The 24814-nt window shown below is 48.6% G+C and overlaps 1 protein-coding gene across 3 annotated transcripts in view; it reads right to left on the bottom strand.

Moving 5' to 3' along the window:
- The window catches only part of LOC144138782 (procollagen galactosyltransferase 1-A-like), a 498445-nt gene that overhangs the window by 290714 nt on the left and 182917 nt on the right, over positions 1-24814 (bottom strand). The gene's annotated exons all lie outside the window — the stretch shown is intronic.

The raw sequence follows: 24814 nt of genomic DNA on the forward strand, positions 1-24814 counted from the left end.
GGGCTTGATCAAACACCATCCGCCATTCCCTTTTTTGAATTCGTCGTGTTCGCTTTGCCCGTTAACGAAACAGAGAGAGGGAGAGATAGATAGAGAGAGAGGGGGAAAGGGGAGGGATGGGTGAGGGAGAGAGGGAGGGAGGGACGTTAAAAGGAAACGCTACACAGCGGTTCTGCGCCACCGCGATCGAGGCGCAAGCAGAAATCGCCTTTCGCCACCTCGGTTTCCCTGCAGATGTGTCCTTCCTGCTGGTTGCTCTAAACGCCGCCTGGTCTGCTCAAGTATTGCTACTGCTGCTTCCGCGTTTTTGTTTGGAATCAATACGCCGTCGGTGGCTCTAGTCTGATATATTGGCGCAGTGTACCCGGAAAGTTATTCGTGAGCAAGAAAGAACAATAGCAATAAAGTGAAACAAAAACGTGCGAAATGAAAAGCAGCGGGGCCAGTTGGCAAAACCACCTCGAATGCCTTCCGATTGTGTTTGACATTTCCGCAAAACGCCCGCCTGCAGGGGCGTATACTGTGCGCAGTTCGAACGCCACACAATGGTTGCCGCCGGAAATTTCTCCCCGTATTTACTCGGAGAGTCCTCATCGCGTATTCAGATGCTCGCGTCCCTAGGGGAACCGCGGTCTTTGTCATGTTAATCCCCGCGCAAAGCACGCGCTTGCGGCAGCAACAACGCATTCCACGCGATTCCGGAACGGCAACTACGGCACCCTTGTCTTCCTTATTCTGCTCTTCTTGCTCGACCTCGCACACGCCTGCGGCAACCTCCAGCTTTGCGCACCACATTCTGGCTGCACAACCGCAATACAACAACAAAGTCGCAGACACGCTCCAAGACCTAGCGCAGGGAAACAATCATGGCGGGAAATGTGGGCTCTGCGAATGCGAACGATCAACGTTTCTCGGAGTTGGAAGCACGACGTAGAGGGGAAAGTTGACATTTTCCTCCTCTCGACGCGTCCACAAAACAGACAAGAATCGCGAAGCATGCACAAATCGGACGTAACCGAGAATCGAAGACACATTTCAAAGAAACAAGAAAAATATTCCTGCCGCTTTACGCTGACACGACTCGCCCAGGGCACGTGCGCAACGTTCCCAAAAAAAGCGGAGCCAACATTGCAGCTTACGATGGCCAGGGGCGCAAGCACGGAGACAGTAGTCTCCAAGCGACGCTAGGATACTCACTACACTGCAGGAGAGGGTGCAATTGCTGCCCATAAATTATTCGTAGCGTAAGCGAAGGCCATAAGGAGTAAACTGCAAGAACAGAAAAAAAATGGTGGAAGAAGGAATATGTGCACGACATGCCCACCACTACAACAAGGTCACTCGAGAAACTTCCTCAAACTCAATTACGTGAATGGTCTACCGTTTGATCAAAATTGCTGGAGTTTTGCAAAAAAAAAAAAAACGATTCGGTGTCAGCATAGGGAACCCACGTTATAAAAATAAAGAATTGAGGGTTGTTTCAGTTCCGAAAGCATTATAGGTTCGAATGAATGACCCACCCACCAGCACATAAACACCCAACGAAAGAGAAGGAAAAACGGCTGGATCCGCGCCTTTCGAACTCCTCCTGCCCCATCCCACTAAATGCCATATATTGCACGCAACCCCGAATGGATTACATGCGTTAAGCGGCACAATGCTGCCACGAATAAGACTGCGACAGATTCACTTCATCACCTTTTAAATTTCAACCCCAGAGACAGCCGAACAAAGAGGGCCAGTATACCTAATAAATAGCATTCTAAAATTAGTTATAAAATATGCACGATTGTTAATCGGTCACAGCAGTTATTGGCACATAGTTCGACTTATTCGTTATTTTGTTTGGCGTTGATGCAGTGGATATGTCAGAAATTCCGAACAGGAACACCGGAAAACGGGGAACGGGGAATGAAACGTATTCTAGGTGAACCAACGAAGCGCCCGAGTGCGACACGAGTAGGCTGAAGTTATGACGTCTACAAAGATGATAAAATACAAGCAAGCTCACGGAAGTGTCGCCGTCCTAAGCGGCAAGGAGATCCAGGGAGGAAAGAGGTTACCTGGAAAGTGTGCTATGACTACTTGGGGGGTCTGCCAAGCGGACCTCGACGGAAAGTAGCGGAAAAGAATTCAGAGAAAGCAAAGAGAGGGGAAGCACTTAACATAAGCGCCCTTACAAGACAACGCAAAAGCTAAAATGGCTTCCTATTTACGCTTGCGACCTCAATAGAGACACAGAGAGAGAGCGAGCGAAAGAGAGCGAGAGCGAGCGAAAGAGAGCGAGAGCGAGTCAGAGAGAGAGAGAGAGAGAGAGAGAGAGAGAGAGAGAGAGAGAGAGAGAGAGAGAGAGAGAGAGAGATGACTTCTAACACGCATAGCATCTCATATAGGAACCGAAGGTTTCGATCCCTTTTGGCCAGAGATCCCGTACAATAAAATGTGCAATCGTTGAGAGAGCGGCCTCCGCCATTTTTCACTAGGGCAGTCTGTTGGCCGCCAACTGCCGCACAGCAGTGGAATCAGCAAACCGTTACAAATCGAATAAGCAAGCAACGCTGCTGGACGCGCGTGAACGGGATGCAACCCAGTAGGAAAGCTCGCCTAACGGGCGAGCTTTTAGTGCTGAAAAAAAACGTTTGGGGGGCTTTGCGCGCAGAAGCTAAACCTGGGCTATGAGGCGCACCACAGCGGACGGATGCGCTTTAATGTGGACAACCTGGGGAGCATTTACATGTGACAGAATCTCGAGACGGGAGCGTTTTCGCTTTTCGCCTCCATATGAAAAGCGGCCGCCGTGCCCTTGGGTTCAGCAGCACAACGTCGTAGCCAGATAGTCACCACGACGGACAGCCTATAGTGTCATGCGAAAAACCGAAGACCGGACTATGACAAAGGTCCTGCTACTGAGGAGTAGATTTTCGGATAAGTTTGGCATAACTTTCTGAAGACGCAAATTGTATTATTTATAAGTTTGATTCAGTGATTCCCAGGAATTAGAAAAAATGACGATTTAACTTATTCGTTTTCAGTCGTTGAACAACCGTTTCATAATACAGGGCTACGAAACACGGAATGCCCATATGTAGAATCAAGATACCATGCCTTCAGTTATTATCCTCTTTGCACCTGTGTTTTTAAGCGCCAGCTTTTAACCAAAAGGTAACGCGAAATTGTCGTTCCTGTCACACGAAATGATCATCATTACCACTACCCCGTCGTACACGCGGCCAAGACGCTGAACGCGTTCGCGCTTAAAGGAGTAGTGACACGCTATTTCAAAGCTGAGATTACTATGTAACATGCTCCTTCAACAGTATCCGTTCATCATAACATATTTTAAATGCATTTTAATCTCTGCCCCCCCCCCACCACCACCCCCTGAGAAAGCCCAGAGCGGTCCAGCGTGACATCATCTGCTACTTTCCCCAAACTGCCGACGTCGGGGCTCCCGTGACGTAGCCGGCGCGCTGGCTGCGGTTGGCGAGCGCTGCTACATTGTGTGTACACGTCATGGTTTTGGGACTGACGTCATGCTGCCCGGGCGCGCGGGGACGGTGAAGACCTCGGCCGATCTGGGCGAGCGCGTCGAGACCGGCAGTGGTGCGACAAGAATGGTGACGTCACGTGCTACCTCCTGTCATGGCGGCCACTCGGCGTTTATTTTGTCGAAACGGAAACTGACACAAATAAACGCCGTAAATGATTGTTTACGCTGCGATGGACCGTCTAATGTGCCATTCTATGATTAGTGGGCTAGTAGGCACCCATAGCAGCGAAAAAAAGGTAACACAAAACTTGCGTCTCAGTACTCTTAAGGCGCGCAAATTTTGTACTTGTATCACAGCGGTATCCTTGAGGGACACTTCTGGCGAGAAATAGAAGGAGCTGTCTGCAAAAAAATCAAAGCCCCTTTCTTAAGAGAAAGATGGTTAAAACTCGAAACTTTCTCACATGCAAGCTGAGCCGAAGCCAAAGTCATAAATTCACTCGTTTAAAGTTGAAAATCCACTACTAAATTGCAAAGGAAGTCCAAAGCCAACATCCAACCCCAAACCACCAAAGTCCAAAGACAAAGTCCAACCTTGCTTAAAGAATATATTTCATCATCATCATCGCTAACAGTCTGTGCTTCCAAGCTATATTTTGCGTATTACGAGAGGTCCGTTAGGTGTGCAAAGGCATCCCATTGGTATGTTATGCGGTGTACGACTGATGTACCCTTTGTGGAACCTATTGTATAAACTCGGCTTTCCTGCAATGTGCTTAAAGTTGCCTTGTCTACAAGTGTTTTACTCGGACGTCAACGCCGTCAGTGAGGCAGAGAAAGCTGTGAAACCCATTGTGCAACGTTGGATTTCCTGCAGTGTGGTTTACTCGCACGTCAACGACATCAGAGAGGCATAGAAAGTTTCGCTTTAAAAGAAAACAACGATTGTCCATATATTCTCCGAAGATTGGCCCAGAAGATAAATGCGTCTTCTTTTCGGAGATGCCAATATTGATCCTTATGCAATAAGATTCTTCATCCCTGTCATCGCCATGCTATCCACACCGCACCGGCCAGAAAGCTAAACGTGCATTGCCCGCATTGCTGAATCAGATACTGGCCCGCCTGAGTGTCAACAATCATCAACACCCTTCTCAGGTCCACCGCAGGACAAAGGCCTCTCCCACTGCCCTCCAACCACTCCTGTCCTGCGCTGCTCGAGTCCACTGTTTACCCCCGAATTTCTTTATTTCATCCCTACATCGGGTCAATGGCCTTCCCCTTCTCCTAGACCCATCTCTTGGTATCCACTCAGTTAACCCAATTGCCCTCCGGTTGTCGGTTCGTATCATGACATGACCAGCCCCAGTCCATTAATTTTTATTTATTTGAACTCTGGCATCATCTACTCTAGTTTGTTCTCTCATCCAGGATGCTCGTTTCTTGTCCCTGAGCGTTCCTCCTATCATTATTCGTTCCATGGCCCGTTCAGCCGACCTCAGTTTGCTTTCTAGTTGTTTAGTATGGTACTAGGTCTCAGCTCCGTATGTCGTCACCGGCAGTATGCACTGGTTGTATATTTTTCTTTTGAGTGATAGAGGTAGCTTAATTTCCATTGTTTGAGAGCGGTTGCCGGATGCTCTCCAACCCATACCTATTCTGTGTCGAATTTCTCTCTCGTCGTTGGGGTCAGCACTAACCATCTGTCCGAGGTAGCTATATTATTTTACATCTTGCTTATACCATGCTTATACCTCATTACTTTAGATTTATCCATATTTACTTTTAGCCCCACGGCCGTGCTTTCTGATTGTAGTTCCTCAAGCATTGCTCGCAGATGTTCTGCAGTCTCACTCAGCAAGACTATGTTGTTCGCGAACCTGAAATGGTTCAAATATTCCCCGTTTATCCTTAATCCTGTGTTTTCTCAGTCAAGCTTTCTGAATACCCACTCTAGGAACGCTGTGAATAGTTTTGGAGAGATGGTATCTCCCTGTCTTACTCCCTTTCGGGGCATAAATTTATCGCTTTGCTTGTGGAGGGTTATCCTGCCCCTGCATTCCTTACATATGTCTTCCAGAAATCGTATATAGGTTTCTTCTATTCCCTAGACTTTTAGTGTTTTTAAAACTCATGCGGTGAGTACGGAATCAAACACGTTTTCGTAATCTATAAATGCCCTCTCAAGGGGTTTATGTACTCTGCGGATTTTTCTATCACTTGGTTGACGACATGGATGTGATCCATGGTTGAGTACCCTTTCCTAAACCCATTATGCTCTCTGGGTTGATAGGAATCCACGCTGCGACCTATGCGGCTAACTGTAACTTTGGTAAACCGGTTGTAAGCAACTAATAGTAGGCTGATGGGTCTGTATTTTTAAAGTTCTTGGTATCTTCCATTTTATGAATCAGAATAATGTTGGAATTTTTTCAGGCTATGGACAGTTTTTGAGTCTTTAAGCATTCCGAAAATAGTACAGCACGTTTTCCCAGTACAATATCTCCCCTTTCCTTCAAAAGATCCACGGTTATGCTTTCGTCACCTGCACGTTTTCCTATTTTTCATGCCTTTGAAAGCCTTTCCAACTTCCTATTTAGTTACTAGTAGGTCATCGCAAGTTGAGCTTGTACGCTCAGTAATTTCCCCTGGTCTAACGTCGCTGGCATACAGCCTGCTGAAGAATCGTTCTGCTAACTTTATTATGTCGTCCAAGCTGTGCGTAATGTTGCTCTGCTCATCTCTGAGTGCGTACATCCTGTCCTTGCCGATGGGTAGCTTCCACCCAATTGTAGCGTTTCCTCGATCACTGCCATGTTGTATGCACGAATGTCATACCTTTTACTTCTGTTACTAAGTTTAGACAGCTCGGCTAACTCAATCTGAGCCGCCGTACTTGACACTTTCATGTTCCTACATTTGGCAATTAGTTCCTTCGTTTTCTTAGTTTTTCAGTTTGTCCCCCCCCCCCCCCCCCCCATGTTACTTTTCCCACCGCTGCTGCTGATTCTTTGATTGCCGTTGCTAGGTTGACATTTAGCCTGTCTACACTAACCTTGTTCTGCTCGTTTAGAAGCGCCAACAAACCTTCACTCAGTTCCAACGCGCCAAAAAAGCCGAGCGGATAACGTGAAGGCTATTGTCGAAGGCTTATAATACATCTAACCAGATAAACAAGTTCAACCAATCGATCACAATAAATTACCACTGCAATTCATCTAGAAACACCGGCCTAATTCAAAGATAACACAGCCGCACGCATCGCCGTACGGGTGACTGGCAAAAGCTCGATGAAAAAGCCGATAATATCAATGATTTGAACACATCGACCACGATTCATCAAGATTTTCAGTTATTTAACAAGACAGTAAACCAATGACGTCAATAAACCGTAAAATCAGCAGCCGCTACGATTCCGAGCTCCCGTGATCAAACAGAAAATTCCAGTCAGTCAGTTACGATCTTTCAGTCACAATCAACCCAATATTTCAATGAATAAAAACTTCGGGTGACACATTTAAGGCACCACTGTGGGGCCACTCTGATTTTGTACATGCGTGCATGCGGAAAAAATTCAATTTATACTTCCTAATTCTAGCATCTGTAAAGGAACGTGCTTGGATTGCTCCGACCTTTTCTGGCCTAATTTCAGCCGAAACGGACCAGTGCACTATGCTCCGTGCTTCAGCGTCAAGTGCTCTACAAACATTTTGAAGTGCCGATTAGTTCATATTTTTATTTTGTATTACAAGTGCTCAGACAATTTTGCTTGAAGGGTATGATAAAGATTAACAATTTTCATAACTAAATGTCCTAAAAACCATGCACAAAATGTAGTCAAAATGCTGAGCATAACGTATCTGTTTCGCCTAACCATCTCCTGGTGAATGACTGCGCCGGTCCTCTGACTCACCTGCGTATGCAGAGAGGAAGGGGATGAGTGGGCCATTCGCCCCACCCCCTTCTTAAATTTCAGGGTTCGTGGAGAGGGAGGGAAAAAATGAACAAGGCTGCAAACCCCCTTTATTTTTCTGCCGCAAGCGATTCCCAAGTTTACGTGGCTTTGGCGACCTCTCGCTCTCCCGTTACGACAATCAGCCTGACTGCAGTCAGCCTGACCTGACCCTTCCCCCTCCTTCCCAATAAAAAATGAATAAAACAATCTGAAGATTAATTAGGTCCATCGCATCGTGAAGGCATGGCGTCTTATTTTGATTTCTAGCATCCTTTATCACATTTTCTCTCGTGTGTTTTATTTTTTCTCGGAACAGACGATCTTAAGTACGTCATTAAATCTCTTGCTACGTCATTCGACCACTTCGGTGCCGGTTTGTTGAAAATACATCCCGTTTAATGCAAATTCCTCTGTAATTGAAGCATCGCTCCACCTCTAATCGAACTGTAGCAACTTATGACCTACCCAATCTTCCTAGTGAACCAAAGTTGTCTGTTAGGTGACTAATGCTTTTCATAAAGTTTTCTCTCTGTAGGTCTTTTTTTCTTCTTCACTTGAACATATGCCACATAATTTCAGCACATTAAACCAATGCCTAGGTCAAGACAATCCTGTTGTGCGCATACACGCGGAACAGCTCATTTGTATTTGTCGACTTGTGCAGCGAAATTTATATGCACCGCTATACCATCCCATGCCGAAATGTTTGAAAGAAAATAAAAACAACAACTGAGCCAATGGCCACGTCTTGGTGTTAGCCTCGTCCGAATACAGACGAAAATGAGATTTGGGAATACGGGGAAGCATTGAAAAAAATGTTTATTAGATGACAGAGACGCGTGAACCTCCCAGACAGAAGTTCGGAGACGGACGGAAAACTATTCTTCGCTTTGTCATCACGCGTGGAACTATAGTCGCATGAAAACAGAACGAAATAGGAGAACCTTCGAACAAAAAGTACGCAGTCGGAAGGCGTTTTTTTACACGTTTTGAGCCGCTTGTGGCAAGAGAGGAATCAAGCTAAAGAGGACGCAAAGTCCATCTTCCCGCCAACATTTTTCTTACGCGCTCGTTTACGATGAAGTGAAAAGCTGAAAATCCCGTTGGAAGCACTTTCACAAGCTTGCCTAACGTGATTGAATTTCCGATACGCTGAAAAAGCGTAAGCCAACGCACGAAAGCCGACAGTTGATGGATTTCACTTTGGCTGGCTGGCGCGCTCTTCAACTTCTTTCTGACAAGTATAGAGTCATCCTTCAGTGAATGAGGCCGTTATATAACCAGTAAATAGGGTGAAGCTTGCGAAATCTGGTAACATGAATCCCACTGCGCTCGAATAAACCGAAAGTAAAAATCTCCCGGTGCGCCGTTACGATGTGCGTCTAAGTCGTCGTCGTTGCTCGAGTTGAGATGCATGGGGAGTGTGCTGACAGAAACTACACTCGCCGCGCTGAACGTCTTCAGTTGTCGCGCGCTCTTGCTCAATTTTGTATTCCTTTACTAAGAAATATATAGAAGGTGGGGCGTACCTAGTTACTTCATTGTTGCATTAAAAGACGTGAAGGCCTTAAATAACACATTTTGCTCATTTCGATGCGAATGACGTGAAATCAGGAGGCAAGGCATAGTTACGTCGGCGGAAAACCTCCGTGCCATCCAACTAAAACCCTTCAAGTGAGAAATCTGCAGCCTAGTTTGTATAATGCCAACGTGGGTTTGTTTTCTTCCATTGTACCCGTCCCACACGATAACTGGGCGTTCTGTTTCAATTAAACTGGGCAGCAATGCACCAGCCGCCAGTGAAGCTCCCATCACAATCAGAAATATGTTTATTGCACGAAAAACAGGCACAGAAAATGGGCGAAGAGTCATCTGGATGCTTAGCCGACATGGCTAGTCATGGATCCATGACAGAATGACTACAATAAAGAAATAAACAATCCAAGCAATTTTTTTACAATTACTACATATAATGTGACTTAGGAAAAATATATTTAGCTATGTGTTAACAGGGTGAGGTATAATGTTCAGACATGAAAAATTCTCTTAAGGAACGAGTGTTATTTGGTTTTATTTTTATATTCACTGGCACATTGATCCACAGTTGGGCACTTAGGTAAGAAAAAGTGCGGCGACCGTACACATTATGTATTTTTGGTAAATTAAGATTACATTTGTGGGCGTGTCTGGTGTTTCGTTTAGGTTCTATTATAACGGACGATCGGTTGGATTTATTAAGTGCTCTTTGAACTAGTAATGTTGTTTTGTAGTCCCTTGCTACATTAAATGGCATAATGTTAGGTTCTGAAAAGATTGGGGTAAATGGCGCGGTGGTGGGGGCGCATGTCATTATTCTCATCGCCCTTTTTTGGAGTTTGGCAATAACGGAGCTGTATGACGCGAATGTATATCCCCAAGACTCTATACAATAACTAAGATGGCAGTGAAAAATGCTAAAGTATATAATTCTTAGTGTTTTAGCGTCAAAGTGTTTGCGCGCTTGAAGTAAAGTATAGCATCCAAATGACAATTTTTTTGCTCAGCTCTCTTATGTGAGGCGCCCAGTGCATTGATTTATCTATAGTTATTCCCAAATATTTATATTCCTCAACTTTACTAAGGACTGTATTTCCTATGTACAACTGCGCCCCCTCCCATCTGCGCCCCCTCAGACATTTATGACATTACAGAATACTTATCTCACTTATCCCGAATCAAGTGCAACCCAGCTACAACCAAGGAAGACGACAAGCCTGGCTCCGTCTACTGAAGCCAAAATATTGCAACAAGCCTGACACTCGCTACGCGGACGTCGCCCAATACCCTCACCGATCGGCACACGACTGGCCCGACTCGAATAATGACGTCAAAAGGCCCCTCGCCCTTCTCAAAGCTACAACCGCCACTTCCAAAGAAACAGCCTACGCCACAGACTTCGTGACCATTCTCAGAGACTCGCAGCAAGCATGCTGCAACTTTTAGACAGGTCGCATCTCATCCCAGCTCTCAGACTCCTCCCTTGAAGGGAATGATAGCGCTCATGCCGCTGCCCGCGACCTCACTCTCCAGGCGTTCCCACAGGGGGAGGAAGGCTCGGCACCGCCCCGCACCCACCCTCCCATCTCACTCCGAAACACTGAAATCCTCTACCATTAGCGACGGTCTAGACAAGAGTACCCCCCTCCCCTGACTCTGCAGGTTACACCTGCCAAAATGTACGAAGAATATTTTCTATCACACACGACGCTTCCACCTGGGCCACACGCTGCGCCCTTACAAAGAGACACAGAACCTGGTCACATCCTACTCACCACCATAAATTTCTCTACTTCCTTGACCCTCAGCTGTCCTCAAGACTTCCCCTCCCCTAACAGAGTAGCACGAAGGCGATTTTGTACGCTGGCTAAACACAATGTTTTCTAATAAAGAGCATCTCTCTCTCTCTCTCTCTCTCTCCCCCCTCCACACCCATCACTTAGCTTCCCAGGTGCACACATATCCTTCAGCATACCCCTATAACTGCCCTGCATGCGACGTGCCTGGATCTACTTATCACCTTGTATTGAAATGTCCCCACCCCCCAAACCCTGTCCCCTTCCCCAGAGCAGTGGGAGAGCGGGCTGACCAACTCGCGGCTTGGGGACTGCAGAAGTACCTTGTCAGTCGGGCCCAAGCAGCGGCCATACCTCGCGGCATTCTGAAGTTAGGTGTCACCTACTTTTTCTTTTGTATATGGGCTCCAATAACGTTTTTTTATTTCCTTCTCCTCATCCTTCTTAGCAGACAAAGTCGCATTCTCGGCTGCAGTGCGGGTCACTTCCAGCTAGAATGGTGCATTGAGGAACATCCCTGTGGCATAAAGGAAAAAGATATGATCCGACTGGTCCAAGCTCTCCTGATCTCGTGTTTCGTTTCACGTATGTCGCACCCTACCTTATCCTCACCAAAAGTGACACCGACACCGTTGATCGGTTTATACGCAATGCATTCAAACAAGTGCTAAATCTTCCACGAATACCTCAACGGCCCGTCTCTCTGTGTCAGAACTGATCAAAGGCCATTTATCAGGGCAATGTCTCACTCTCACCAAAACCCCTGCTGGTATAGCCCTCCTGAAGAGTGTCCACATCCCATGCCAGTCCACTGCCTCTCACCAGCCCCCCCCCCCCCCCCCCCCCCCCCCCTATTCCCTCGAGAAGCCATATCCGGGTCCGCTCCTTGCCAAGAAACATGCACCCTGACATCCAACCCGTCATCGAAAAGTGCGGAGTCAAGCACACGAGACAGACAGCACAAAGTATCCGCAATCACCGCAAACACCACCCTCGTACCTTGTGCATTAATCAAGACCTCGTCAACATGGATTGCCGAAGAGTTCGCCATCGCCTTGGCCCGCATTCATAAGAAGAACCACATCATCATCAAAGATTCCAAAGTTGCCTGCAGAAGCTTCTTAGCTGGGAAGATGGGCCGCTCAACTTAGAAGTTACTTTCGCAGCACCCACCCTGCCGGAAAGTCAACCTCATCTGGACTCCTGGCCATTCCTCACTGATGGGCAACAACGTTGCTAATAAACAAGCCTGCAGGCTACTCAGGAGACCGCACCGTCCATCCATCTTGCTACTTCCCAAGATATTACCCAATATTACAGGTCCGAACAACACCAGTTCCCTTCTCCGCACCCTAAACTCTGAAAAGAAGAATCATTACTTCGCTGACTACAAAGCAATGCCTTAATTCCCTCACCCAATCCGGCTCCATCGTATGTTCCTTACACAATCTCCTGCCGATTGCAAGTTCTGTTCACAACCCGGCACTCTTCCTCATATCATTATAGAGTGCAAGCACAACCCCAACCTCCCTACTCTTCCATCCTCCTTCGCCTCCCCCCCCCCCCCCCCCCCCTTGAGCTGTGGGAGAACTGGTGACCAGCAACCACCAGGACGTCCAGGTACTTCTCGACTCCAGAGCGAAGGCTGCCCGCTCATCGCACGGATTCCTGGAATAGGGAGCTACTCCCACTTCACCGGCTCAATAAAGCGTTTTGTACTACTACTATATATTGTAACGATGGTTACAATAAAAATTTTCCCCGCATTTCCCCGAGGGGAAGAATGTGAAAGTGCGAATGCAGGAGTTGAATTTGCGCGGTTCGGTAATGTTCGCGAAAGAGCGATCACACACACACACACACAACTACAAATAAAGAAAGATGCATTTATTCACAGACACCTATTTGTGTTGTCGTTGTACTTGATTGCTAGAGCGGATCTCAGCTTTGAAATTTCGTATCAGTACTCCTTTAAGCGGGTGCATTAGCCCTTCTCACGCCCGATTCCTGGCCAATCCCCCACGTGGGTATGTGCCATGCACAGACACCTATTTGTGTTGTTGTTGTACTTGATTGCTAGAGCGGATCTCAGCTTTGAAATTTCGTGTCAGTACTCCTTTAAGCGGGTGCATTAGGCCTTCTCACGCCCGATTCCTGGCCAATCCCCCACGTGGGTATGTGCCATGTCAGCGGCCAGGCAGCGCGCGCCCATCTCCCCCCGTTGCCAAGGAAGACGAGGAGATTCCTGGCCAATCCCCCACGTGGGTATGTGCCATGTCAGCGGCCAGGCAGCGCGCGCCCATCTCCCCCCGTTGCCAAGGAAGACGAGGAGCGCGCGCACCCGCAGCTGTTGCTATGTGGACGGACGGCGGTCACCGGAATTCAGGGTCGCTTATAAAGTGCATCCGCACTTAAAAGGTAAACTGTGTTTATTTGACAAGGCTAACTTGTGCCCACAAGCAATGACCTCTGGCTAGCCTCAACCGTTCCACGGTCTTCCTCCTCTTTCTCTTCGCTCAGAGCGCACTGCTCGTCCTCTTCCTTGATTTCAAGCACCGCCTAACGGCCAAACCGGAAGGTACACCACTATGGACATGGCGGGAAGTTCAAACTGTACCACGGGAGCTGCTGCATTGCTCCCCCCTCCGGGAGGGCACCGACCTGATGCCACTAGAACGTGTACGCGAAGGGGAAACGGAAAAACGGAATACACAAAAAAAAATAACAAACAGACGAAATACAAAGCAGCAAGAGTGCAGCATTAACCGGGAAAATAGTACGCGCACAGTAGGTCAAACGGGAGTGTCCAATGGGCGGTCGTGATAAGGCTTTAGGCGCACCACGTACACAACTTCAGAACTCGGTCGATGTCGAGAAGAAACGTTGGCGCTGCTTTCAGGTAACAACTCATAGTTCCCCGCACGGGGCACCTTGAGTAATCTTGGTGACGGTATTGGCGACACCGCGGACCCCGAGCGCCCATACTCGCGCTGTAACCGACCGCGGTAATGAGTTTTAAGGTGAAGGGCAGAAACCTCAAACGGTGGCCGTCGGAGCCGAGGTCAAGTTCCGGCGGATGGGCTCCCTGTCTGTTTACCAGGCAGGGAGCTCCGGGACCTCTCTCGGTATCAGGGTAACCCGAGCGAAGAAAGTACCCCCGTCCCCTGCTTTTATACTATGCTATATGGTATTTTCAACCCCCCCCCCCCCTACCCCCCAAAACGTGATCGGTCACTGAAAAGGGGCCGCACCGAAGTATCTTTTCCTCCATTGCCATCGGTAACCTTTCCTGAACCGGATCGATTCTCTCGATTTCCTGTCATGGAATCCCTCAGTCCAGCCCACCCTCTTGCATCGCAGTCAGTCTTCTTGATCGCAAAATATCTTGAAGCCATAATAGGAAAATCGTATAAGGCCAAAAAACAAAGGACTGGTGAACTCCTCATCGAGGTAAATGACAAGCAGCAGTACAAAAAGCTTCTAGCTCAGACTAGAATGGCTGATCTAGACATCAGGGTCACACCCCATCGGAGCCTCAACAGCTCGCAGGGTGTGATATACAAGCCAGATCTTCTGAACGAAACGGATACGGATCTCCTTGCGGGCTTGAAGGATCAGGGCGTCACTGCCGTGAGACGCATCACCATCCGCAGAGACGACAAGGAGATTCCCACCAAGCACATCATCTTGACTTTTGACCGCGCAGTTCTCCCACAACATATAAATGCAGGCTTTATCCGGTGCTCCATCCGTCCCTACATCCCAAACCCACGGCGCTGTTTTATGTGCCAGCGGTTCGGGCACAGTACAAACTCTTGCCATGCACGAACAACTTGTGCAAAATGCGCGGTGCAAGATCATCCGAGCGACAATTGTACATCTAGCACCCTCACTTGTGTGAACTTCAAGGGGCCGCATGCGGCGTACTCCCGTAAATGTGAAAAATTTCAACTGGAAAAAAAGATCATAAACATCAAGGTCACTGATCACCTTCCCAGAGGCAACAAAGAGGTTCGCTCTTTCCCCCTGGGGAGGTACGCCGACGCAGCTCGCCGGGGGGCGGAGCGGCGTCTGGTCTCCACAGGGACCCAGTTCAGCGAGTCTGACCTGGTCCCTCCCCCGCCCAGCGCTGGGTTGTTTCAGGCAGCCCAACCCGTCACCACGCCGCTTACTGAGGCAGCAGCGGTTGTGGTGCCAACCATCTCTGTCGGGACCGATGACGCTCCCGCCACTGCCTCCCCGTCCTCCAGTACGTTGGAGGGTGCCGAGGGGATGGACACCGGGGGCCCCGCATCGGCTCCCACCGCCACCGCACCGCCCCTGCCACCTTTGGCGCCCCTGACACCTTCGGCGGTGGCGGCTCTAACCGAAGGGGGTCCAAGTCTAGGGGGACCGGCCCGTCGGGCACCCCTCTGACAGCAGCACAAGGAGCGGCCTCCGTCGTCCAAGCCTACAGAAAGGCCCCAAAAGCCCAATCCCAGAGTAACAGCCCCGAAACACACACACACACACACACACACACACACACACACACACACACACACACACACACACACACACACACACACACACACACACACACACACACACACACACACACACACACACACGCACGCACGCACGCACACACACACGCACACACACACACACACACACACACACACACACACACACACACACACACACACACACACACACACACACACACACACACACACACACACACACACACACACACACACACACACACACACACACACACACACACACACACACACACACACACACACACACACACACACACACACACACACACACACACACACACACACACACACACACACACACACACACACACACACACACACACACACACACACACACACACACACACACACACACACACACACACACACACACACACACACACACACACACACACACACACACACACACACACACACACACACACACACACACACACACACACACACACACACACACACACACACACACACACACACACACACACACACACACACACACACACACACACACACACACACACACACACACACACACACACACACACACACACACACACACACACACACACACACACACACACACACACACACACACACACACACACACACACACACACACACACACACACACGCACGCACGCACGCACGCACGCACGCACGCACACGAACACGAACACGCACGCACACGCACACACACTCACTCCAGTCATTCTTAAATGTAAATAATGGGAACAGAAAACATCATCCAATAGAACTGCAGAGGCATCCATAAAAATTTTGACGATGTGCATCAGATGTTGCATGCCAGTCAGCCAAGTATCATGTGTCTCCAAGAAACTCACCTCAATTCCAAACAGACAAATTTCTTCAATAGGTACATGATATTCAGACAGGACAGGGTTGGCTGCACACACTCTTCGGGTGTGTGGCCATTGTCGCCCAGATATCATTGGCTCGCCACCCTCTCTCTTTAAACACTGTCCTTGAGGCTGTAACGATCCGTACAGTAATATTTAATAGGTTGATAACGGTACGCTCCATTTACATCTCTCCTGATTTTGCACTTCTGAGCTCCGATTTCGAGGCACTGGTTGACCAGCTACCCGAACCATACATCCTCACAGGCGACCTTAATGCGTAACTCTCTTTAGGGCTCCTACCGAACGGATGCCCGAGGTCGCCTGATAGAGAAGTTTCTAACATACTCTGGAGCATGCCTTTTCAATTAAAAACAGCCTACATACCATAACTTAGGACACAATACATACTCGCATCTTGACTTGGCTATTGGTTCTGCAGTTCTCTTTCCATGTTTTGAGTGGGGTGTGGGCAAGGACCCATATGGTAGTGACCATTTCCCCACTTCACTAACGTATATAGGTACAGGCCCGAGCAGTCCATCTTCCCATAAGAGGTTTAATAAATCAAAAGCAAACTGGAGTACATTCACACAAACATCTAAACTACACCACACATCCATAAAACACCTACACGTGGAGGAAGCAGCCCAACACATCACGGCGCACACCGCCGAAGCTTGCCGAGAGTCCACTCCCCAGGCCTCCAGTGCGTCCCGCAACCGAAGGAGGCCCTGGTGGAATGAGGACTGCAGGCGGGCGCGAGCACAGAACAAAGCGTGTGGTGTCCTTCGCCGGTACCCCACGTCAGATAATCTCATTTCTTTTAAACGAGCAAAGGCTTTTGGTAAGCGTGTGCGCCGAGAGGCGAAAAGGGAGAGTTGGCGCACCTTCCTTACATCCATTAACTCATTCACAGACACACAACAGGACGCGGGTTCGATTCCCGGCCGCGGCGGCCGCTTTTGTGATGGATGATGATGATGATGTTAGGTTTTCTTGGCGCAAGGGCATCAAGGCCAAAGAGCGCCAGTACTATGGTGAGGATTATTCAAGTGAGAATATAAAGTACAGAATATATAATAAAAGGTATCTCAAATTTATGTTAAAAAAAGAATTGGTGTAGAGGGCCAAGTAAAAACATTTGTCACTATGACAGGCATTTTCTATGTGCACCACTTGCCACCGTCTTTGCGGTAGCAATGAATGGCCCTACCGGGTTCTAGCGTGCGATGGTGGCTCGGCTCACGGGTAATATGACACATACCTTAAAGGGGCACTGACACAAAATTTTGAAGGCGAGATAACTTCGGAGATAGATTGGTGGGAACACATATACATCATCTGCAAAATATCAGCGGTGAATACAGCCTAGAACATATTTAAAATCAATTTTGAAGTGTGCGAAACGCAACCGAGCGGCCAGCAGATCCACCCGCGACTGTGTAAATAAACAACATCCAAACACGTCACGAGTTTGTGTTTGCCGCTTCCGCACTGCCGGCTCGCCGCTCCAATCGGAGGGCCGGAGGGCGGAGCTTCTGCTCTCGAGAACGAACGACCCGATCGTTGGCGGCGGAGGCGCCGTGATTTCGTCAGCTCATCGGGCAGCTGGCCGCGACCAAAGTTCTACAGCGATTCCAGGCACTCTGTTTCTATTACTGTTTATTACCATTGGACGCGGAAACGCGCCGGAGGCACGAAAAGCCCACTGAGCAAGCCGCACGGTCGCTGTGCAGGCGGCGGCCACGGCCGCGAAGTGGCCCACGCCGGCGCAGGTAGCTCGAGTGATAGCTTGTTACCGCTGCACCAAATTGTCCCCAAGTCCCGACCATGGTGGCTTACACGAGAAAGGAGTTAATGATGCCATGGCGGGTTGCATTAAAAATTGTCATCTGCACCGCTTACGAGAGCGGCACTCGAATATCCGCCGCAGTGCTAAGCCGAACACATCTGTAGGCGGACCTGTAGGCAGACCGGCCGGCTGCTCCCAGCGCGCGTCTTGCCACCCACCGTCTCGAGCGTCGCGCGCCGTTCGTTAGCCGCGGTAGCATTTGCACTCGCAGCGCCTGCGTCACATCCACGGTCGCTTTTTAATTAGGCGCCTCACGAGATCAGTACGGGGGGGCGTTCGCAGAAACTGCCGTCGATGCGGATTCGACAGTGCGTGCTACGGCGGCTGTGCTCTGTAACTGTGATATCCCTCCGACGGTCACGTGGTCAGCTTTGTTCACACAAAATCCACAAAATCCATCGTTTCGCGGCACTCGCTGAAACCGAAACTGCGACTGGCCGCATTGAAAATGCCTCTAATTAAACAACCGTCGCACGACGCTGAAACAAATGAGGTTTCTACAGGTTATAAGTAGGTCACTAGCTACTTATCGCAACAAAAAAAACAAGATGCAAAATTTTTGTGTCAGTGCCCCTTTAAAAAATCTACGTCTGAGAGGTACTTAAAGACACGGTTAACAGAGAAAAGTGGCTCGTCTGATAAAAACAGCAATGGGTGTTGAGGGATCATACGTGTGTACAATTCTGGAAAAATAAGCTTTCTTTGCAATTCAAGTAGTTTGCATTCTACCAGTACGTGAATGACTGATAGCGAACCTCCACACCTCAAGCAGCGTGGCTGTTCTGTTCCTTTCAATAGGTACGCATGTGTAGCATGGGTATGGCCTATGCGCAGTCTACAGAGAGTAACCTCTGTGATCCTGTCTCGTTTCTCACGGATCGATCTACCTAACTTGGGTTTTACCATGTGCAATTTGTTTGCTGTTTGCCCATTCCAATCTTCCTGCCATTGGTCGCGCAGCCTCTTACGTACGTACGCTTTAAGATCCTCGTACCGGACGCTTTGAATATCTAGGTCACTCCTAAGAGCTGCAGTTACAGCATTCCTGTCTGCTTGCTCATTTCCGGCTATGCCGCAGTGACCTGGGACCCAACAGACTGTGATTTCAAGTTTTAAATGCAGAGCATTTGTTAGCCTCGCCTCTTCCTGCGTCGGACGGCGTCCACAGCTCCGCGTCCGCAGCAGGTGCGCGCATGCGTCGTAGTCAGCCCGTTTGCTCGTCACCCCCGAAACGCTCCGTCGCGGTCTCGGCCACGGCCGGGCTGGAGGAGCGGCGGACGCGCACTTTCATATGAAAGTGCGTGCTCGCCGCTCCTCCAGTCCGGCCGTGTCTCGGATTGCGAACCTCATCAAGCATGATAGCAGCGCGGTGGGGCGTAGAAGAGCGCGCGCTGCTTGCGCATGCGCGCTCTCCCCCCCCGTACCGCTATCCCTCTACTGCGCGCGCTGCAAATATAAAGCCGCTAGCGGTCGCTCGTGCTTCAGTCACTGCGTTGCTCCTTCCTTTCTTGGTTGACGCTCGCTCCCACGTTTACTCGTGTCTGCTACTCCAGCATCACGGAAGAAGCGATGGAAGCAACACTGCCTTCAACCAGTACTGAGGCCCCAATGCTCTGCATTTACTCGTCTTCCCCTCGCGGGAAGGCGCGGGAATTTTTGTTTGTGGCCTGAGCACAATAGTTTTAGAAATTAATTAAAGACTGGATTTTTTTGTAACTTTCCTGACGCTAAAGCCTGCACAGCACTTTGAGAATCAGTGAATATCACTGACTTTTGGACATTGTTCTCAATAATATATTCTACAGCCAATACAAGGCCGTGTGTTTCAGCAGTGAATATAGATGTGGCTTTAGGCATAGTCTTTGACGTGGAAAAGTTTGGACCATGTGTAGCACATGATAATGCACCAGCTGTCTTGGAAGCATCTGTGTAGAACTCAGATGCTCTGTACTTGTTCTGCAAAAACAAAAAATGCTGCATAATTAATTCCTCTGCAGCGGTTCTTTTGTCAATCTTCATAAAAGAGAGATCACAAGAGATAGGGCACAGATCCCATGGAGGGACAAGGTCAGCAAAGCTGGTTTTCTGAGCGTCAGTGAAGGATATTCCCAGGCCTGTGGCCAGTGCTCTCACCGAAAGAAGAAATGGCTCAGCCATGGCAGGTCGCTTTTCAAAAAGCTTGATTGCCTGGTTACCTAGAGTGCTGTTAGGGTGTCCGGTCAAGGTTGTCACTTTTAGAGCATAATTCAACCCAGTGTACTTCCGCTGTGTTTCAAGAGACCACTGATTGGCTTCCACATGCAGGCTTAAAACAGGGCTTGTTCGAAAAGCGCCTGATTGATTGATTGATTGTGGGGTTTAACGCGCCGACGCAACGCAGGCGATGAGGCGCGCCGTAGTGGAGGGCTCCGGATTAATTTTGACCACCTGGGGATCTTTAACGTGCGCCGAAATCTCGTACACACGGGCGTTTTTGCTTTTCGCCTCCATCAGAAAAGCGACCGCCGCGGCCGGGAATCGAACCCGCGACCTCGTGCTCAGCAGCGCAACGCCTTAGCCACTGAGCCACCGCGGCGGGTTCGGAAAGCGCCTGTAGCCAGACGAAGGCCAAGATGGTAAACAGGGTCTAGCATCTTTAGTGCTGTTCTCGCGGCAGATTGATAAGCAAGACACCCGTAGTCGATGCGGGACCTCACAAGGCTATTGAATAAGGCCAATAGGCACTTTGTGTCAGTACCCCAAGACATGGTGTGAGAGGACTTTCAGGATCCTGACTGTATCCAGACATTTAACTCTAAGGCGTTTGAGGTGTGCAATGAATGAAAGTTTGTCATCAAGCACAACCCCAAGGAACTTGTGCTCCTTTTTTACCGCTATGGGTGTTTCATTGAGTGTAATAACGGGATCTGGGCGGATACCACGCTGCCTAGAGAAGACCACACACGTGCATTTTTCTGGGTTAAAACAGAAGCCATTCTCATCTGCCCATTTTGTAAGTTTGTTTGTAGCTAGTTGGATTTGCCTCTCACAAATGAACATATTACATGATTGAAAGGCAATGTGCACATCATCAACATATAGTGAGTAGGATATGGAGCGAGGCAGTGCAGTTCCTAAGGAATTCATTTTAACACTAAAAAGGGTGCAGCTAAGCACACCACCCTGCGGCACTCCATTTTCTTGGACGAACATCTTCGAGAGGACGTTTCCAACCCTAACCTGAAATGTGCGCTCCGAAAGGTAATCTTTCAAACTGTTCAGCATGTTTCCACAAACTCCAAGGCGGCGCAGATCACAAAGAATACCATAACGCCAGGCTGTGTCGTAAGCTTTCTGGAGGTCAAAGAAAACTGATAGACAATGCTACTTATGAACAAATGCATCCCTGATGTAGGATTCAATAGCCACTAGGTGGTCTGCTGTAGATCTACCAGAGCGAAAACCCGCCTGGCGATTGTCTATAATACCATGGTACTCAAGAAAGTAGATAAGGCGACGGTTAATCATTTTTTCGAAGACCTTGCATAAGCAACCGGTCAAAGCGACCGGTCTAAAAGTAGTTGCAAGTGATGGATCTTTCCCCTCCTTTAGAATCGGCACCCCAATAGCTTCTTTCCACACTTTTGGAAACTGCCCTGCACGCCAGATCTTGTTAAACAACAGTAAGGGCGCTTCTAGCGTGTCGTGGTGCAGGTGCTTAATCATGGTATCTGTTATTCGGTCTCGCCCAGGTGATGATTTACCACAAGTAGTGAGCGCAACTTTAAGCTCCTGCATAGTGAAGGGGCAATTATACCCTACCTCAGACTGCCGTTTGTCACGTACGATCTTCCGTTCCTCTGCATTCTTGTGTACCAGGAAGTTATTTGAATAGTGAGCTGAGCTTGATACATACTCAAAATGCTTGCCTAGGGCATTCGCTTGGTCTTGTAAAGTGTCTCCACTTGTGCTGACCAAAGGGTGCGCAAGAGTGTTACTTCCTCGGAGTGCTTTGATTCTCCTCCATACTTTCCGCGTGTCAGTATATGATGTGATTGATGACACAAAACGATTCCAGCTTTCTCTTTTCGCAATACGCCGTATCCTTCTGCCATTGGCCTTTGCCCGCTTGAAAAGTACCAAGTTTTCAGTCGTTGACCACCTACGCAAGGCACCCCATGCCTTATTCTGTTCCTTACGGGCCTGCCTGCAATCATCATTCCACCAAGGTTTTGGCTTAGTAACCTTACTAGAAGAAGTCTGGGGGATGGACTTCAGCGCAGCTTCAATTATATGGGTGATCAGAGTCTCAGCAGCTTCGTCAATACCAAAGTTGTCTATAAGTGTATAGTGACACTCAGAGAGCTCTTTGAATTTTTTCCAGTCTGCGGCCTCCTCCTTGAACTTTTGTGGGCATGGAGTGTTGTCTTGCTTATTGTCTAAAAGCTTGAGGCTTACTGGAAAGTGGTCACTGCCGTACAGGTTATTAATGACCTTCCACTGGAGTGCTGGAAACAGAACTGGAGAGGCTATGGCGAGATCTATGCAGGAGTACGTGGCATGTGTTGTGTTATAATATGTTGGGTCTTTCTTGTTAAGTATGCACGCTCCAGATGATAGCAGAAACTTTTCAAAGAGGCGTCCTCTAACATCCGTCCGTGCAGAACCCCAGAGTGGGTGGTGAGAATTACAATCCCCAACTAGCAGATACGGCTCTGGCAGCTGATCAACTAATGTTTCAAACTCCATACTGGAGAGCCTGTGGTCTGGAGGTATGTACAGTGAGCATACTGTTACCAGTTTATTAAAGATAACGGCTCGTATGGCTACAGCCTCTAAAGTGGTCTGTAGCGGTAAGAACTGGCATGGCACTGATTTTTGCACGATAAGAACTGGCATGGCACTGATTTTGCACTGATTTTTGCACGCCTTATCTTCGAGCATGGCAACTTGTTTCCGGTACCCTCGTCTCCAGGAACATCGAACTGCGCTGCCTATTTAAGCAGCAACCGTCAACCAGTCCAGCTCAGTGGGCATGGAATCAGCACGTCAACTATGCCTCACGCTCGCTGTTTTCATGTTATACAGGCTCTGACGTACATCGTGTCGTCATCCCTTCTGATTGACACCGTGGAACCGCTGGACGTGAATCCTTTCTTCCTGGCGGCCCAAAGTGACTGCAGCTTTCCTGGCGGATGGGAAACCAGCCGCCTTATCTTCGAGCATGGCAACTTGTTTCCGGTACCCTCGTCTCCAGGAACATCGAACTGCGCTGCCTATTTAAGCAGCAACCGTCAACCAGTCCAGCTCAGTGGGCATGGAATCAGCACGTCAACTATGCCTCACGCTCGCTGTTTTCATGTTATACAGGTTGGTGAACCTCTTTCCTTGTACGCAAAGAAAACAAGTAATCGATGTTTGCTGCTGATTCCTTGCCCACAAGTGCTCTGCTGCATGTCTCGTGAATGTGTAAATGCCCTTTGTTTATTACTGTTGTGTTCAGGCGATATTGAGAGCAATCCTGGCCCCCAGAAAAAAAACCAAGAAAGCGCTGCTAGTTCAGTTCACGATGACAACACCCGGCACAATGCAGTTATGTCGACACTTGAAGAGATACGGGCGATGTGCGCAGAAACGACCGCGAAACAAAATGTCCTCTTTCAGACAGTACAAGATATAAAGGCTAATCAGCAGGAGTTAGCCAACAAGTTATTGGATATCGGAACGCGGCTTTCCTCTGTTGAGGCGAAAGCCGATACTATTGATAGCCTTGAGCAGCAAGTTAAAACCAACAGTGATGACGTAAACGTCATTTTTCAGCAGTACAATCAGCTTTCGTCGCGTATGGATGACTTAGAGGACAGGGCACGAAGAAACAACCTGATTTTCTACGGCATTTCAGATTCAAATGAAACTTGGAAACAGACAGAAGATAAGCTCATTGAACAGCTACAGCCCGTCTTTGGTTCTGCACTCTGCTCTGCCAATATTGAACGAGCACACCGCATCGGCAGCCAGTTTGTGGAACGTAAATGCCGCCCTGTAGTTGTTAGGTTTCTATCGTTTAAAACAAAAGAGAGCATTCTTTCTGGGCGCGCTAAGCTAAAGGGCACCGATATAACCGTTACTGAGGACTTTTGCAAGTCTACTAGGCTCGCACGGAAAAAGTTAACAGAATTTGCCAAAGCCCTGCCCAACTCGCCTGTATTTCGCCTTAGCCACGACAAACTTTTGGTCAACAGAAAGTGCTATGTGTATGATTACAGTGTTGATTTGGTTCGCGAACTTGTGTCTCAATACCACCCCCAATCTACTGACCCACAATCTACTGACAATGAAGCTACGAAAGTGTCTGGCGCTACTATTGCCGACAGTCGCCTTACAACACTCCCACAAGAGAATTCTACTGATTCTGCCATTGATTCCCCTAATGCAAGCACCTTGCCTCATTTTCTTCAATCCACCAGTGTTGCTGAACCATCGTAACGGTTAACTGAGGGAAGTGGTGTTCGATGTTCGTCATGTTCTTTATCGATTATATTGACTAATATCCGGAGCATTATTAATAAAAGGGACAGCCTGAGCAGCGTTGTAGACTCATGTGAAGCAGATATTATCGCCTTAACGGAAACCTGGCTGAACGCACGGATACGTGATTCGGAGTTGTTTTCTACTTCGAATTCTTTCAGTGTGTATCGTTGTGATCGTGACGGAAGGCAAGGTGGTGGCACATTGTTGGCGGTTTCAAAACGTTTACAGTCGTTTTGCATAAATATTCCAGCTAGACTTGAGTCAGTTT

The sequence above is a fragment of the Haemaphysalis longicornis genome, unplaced genomic scaffold, assembly GCF_048455015.1.
Source record: "Haemaphysalis longicornis isolate Haplotype H1 unplaced genomic scaffold, Haemaphysalis longicornis Haplotype H1 scaffold_1, whole genome shotgun sequence".
Taxonomy (NCBI): Eukaryota; Metazoa; Arthropoda; class Arachnida; order Ixodida; family Ixodidae; genus Haemaphysalis; species Haemaphysalis longicornis.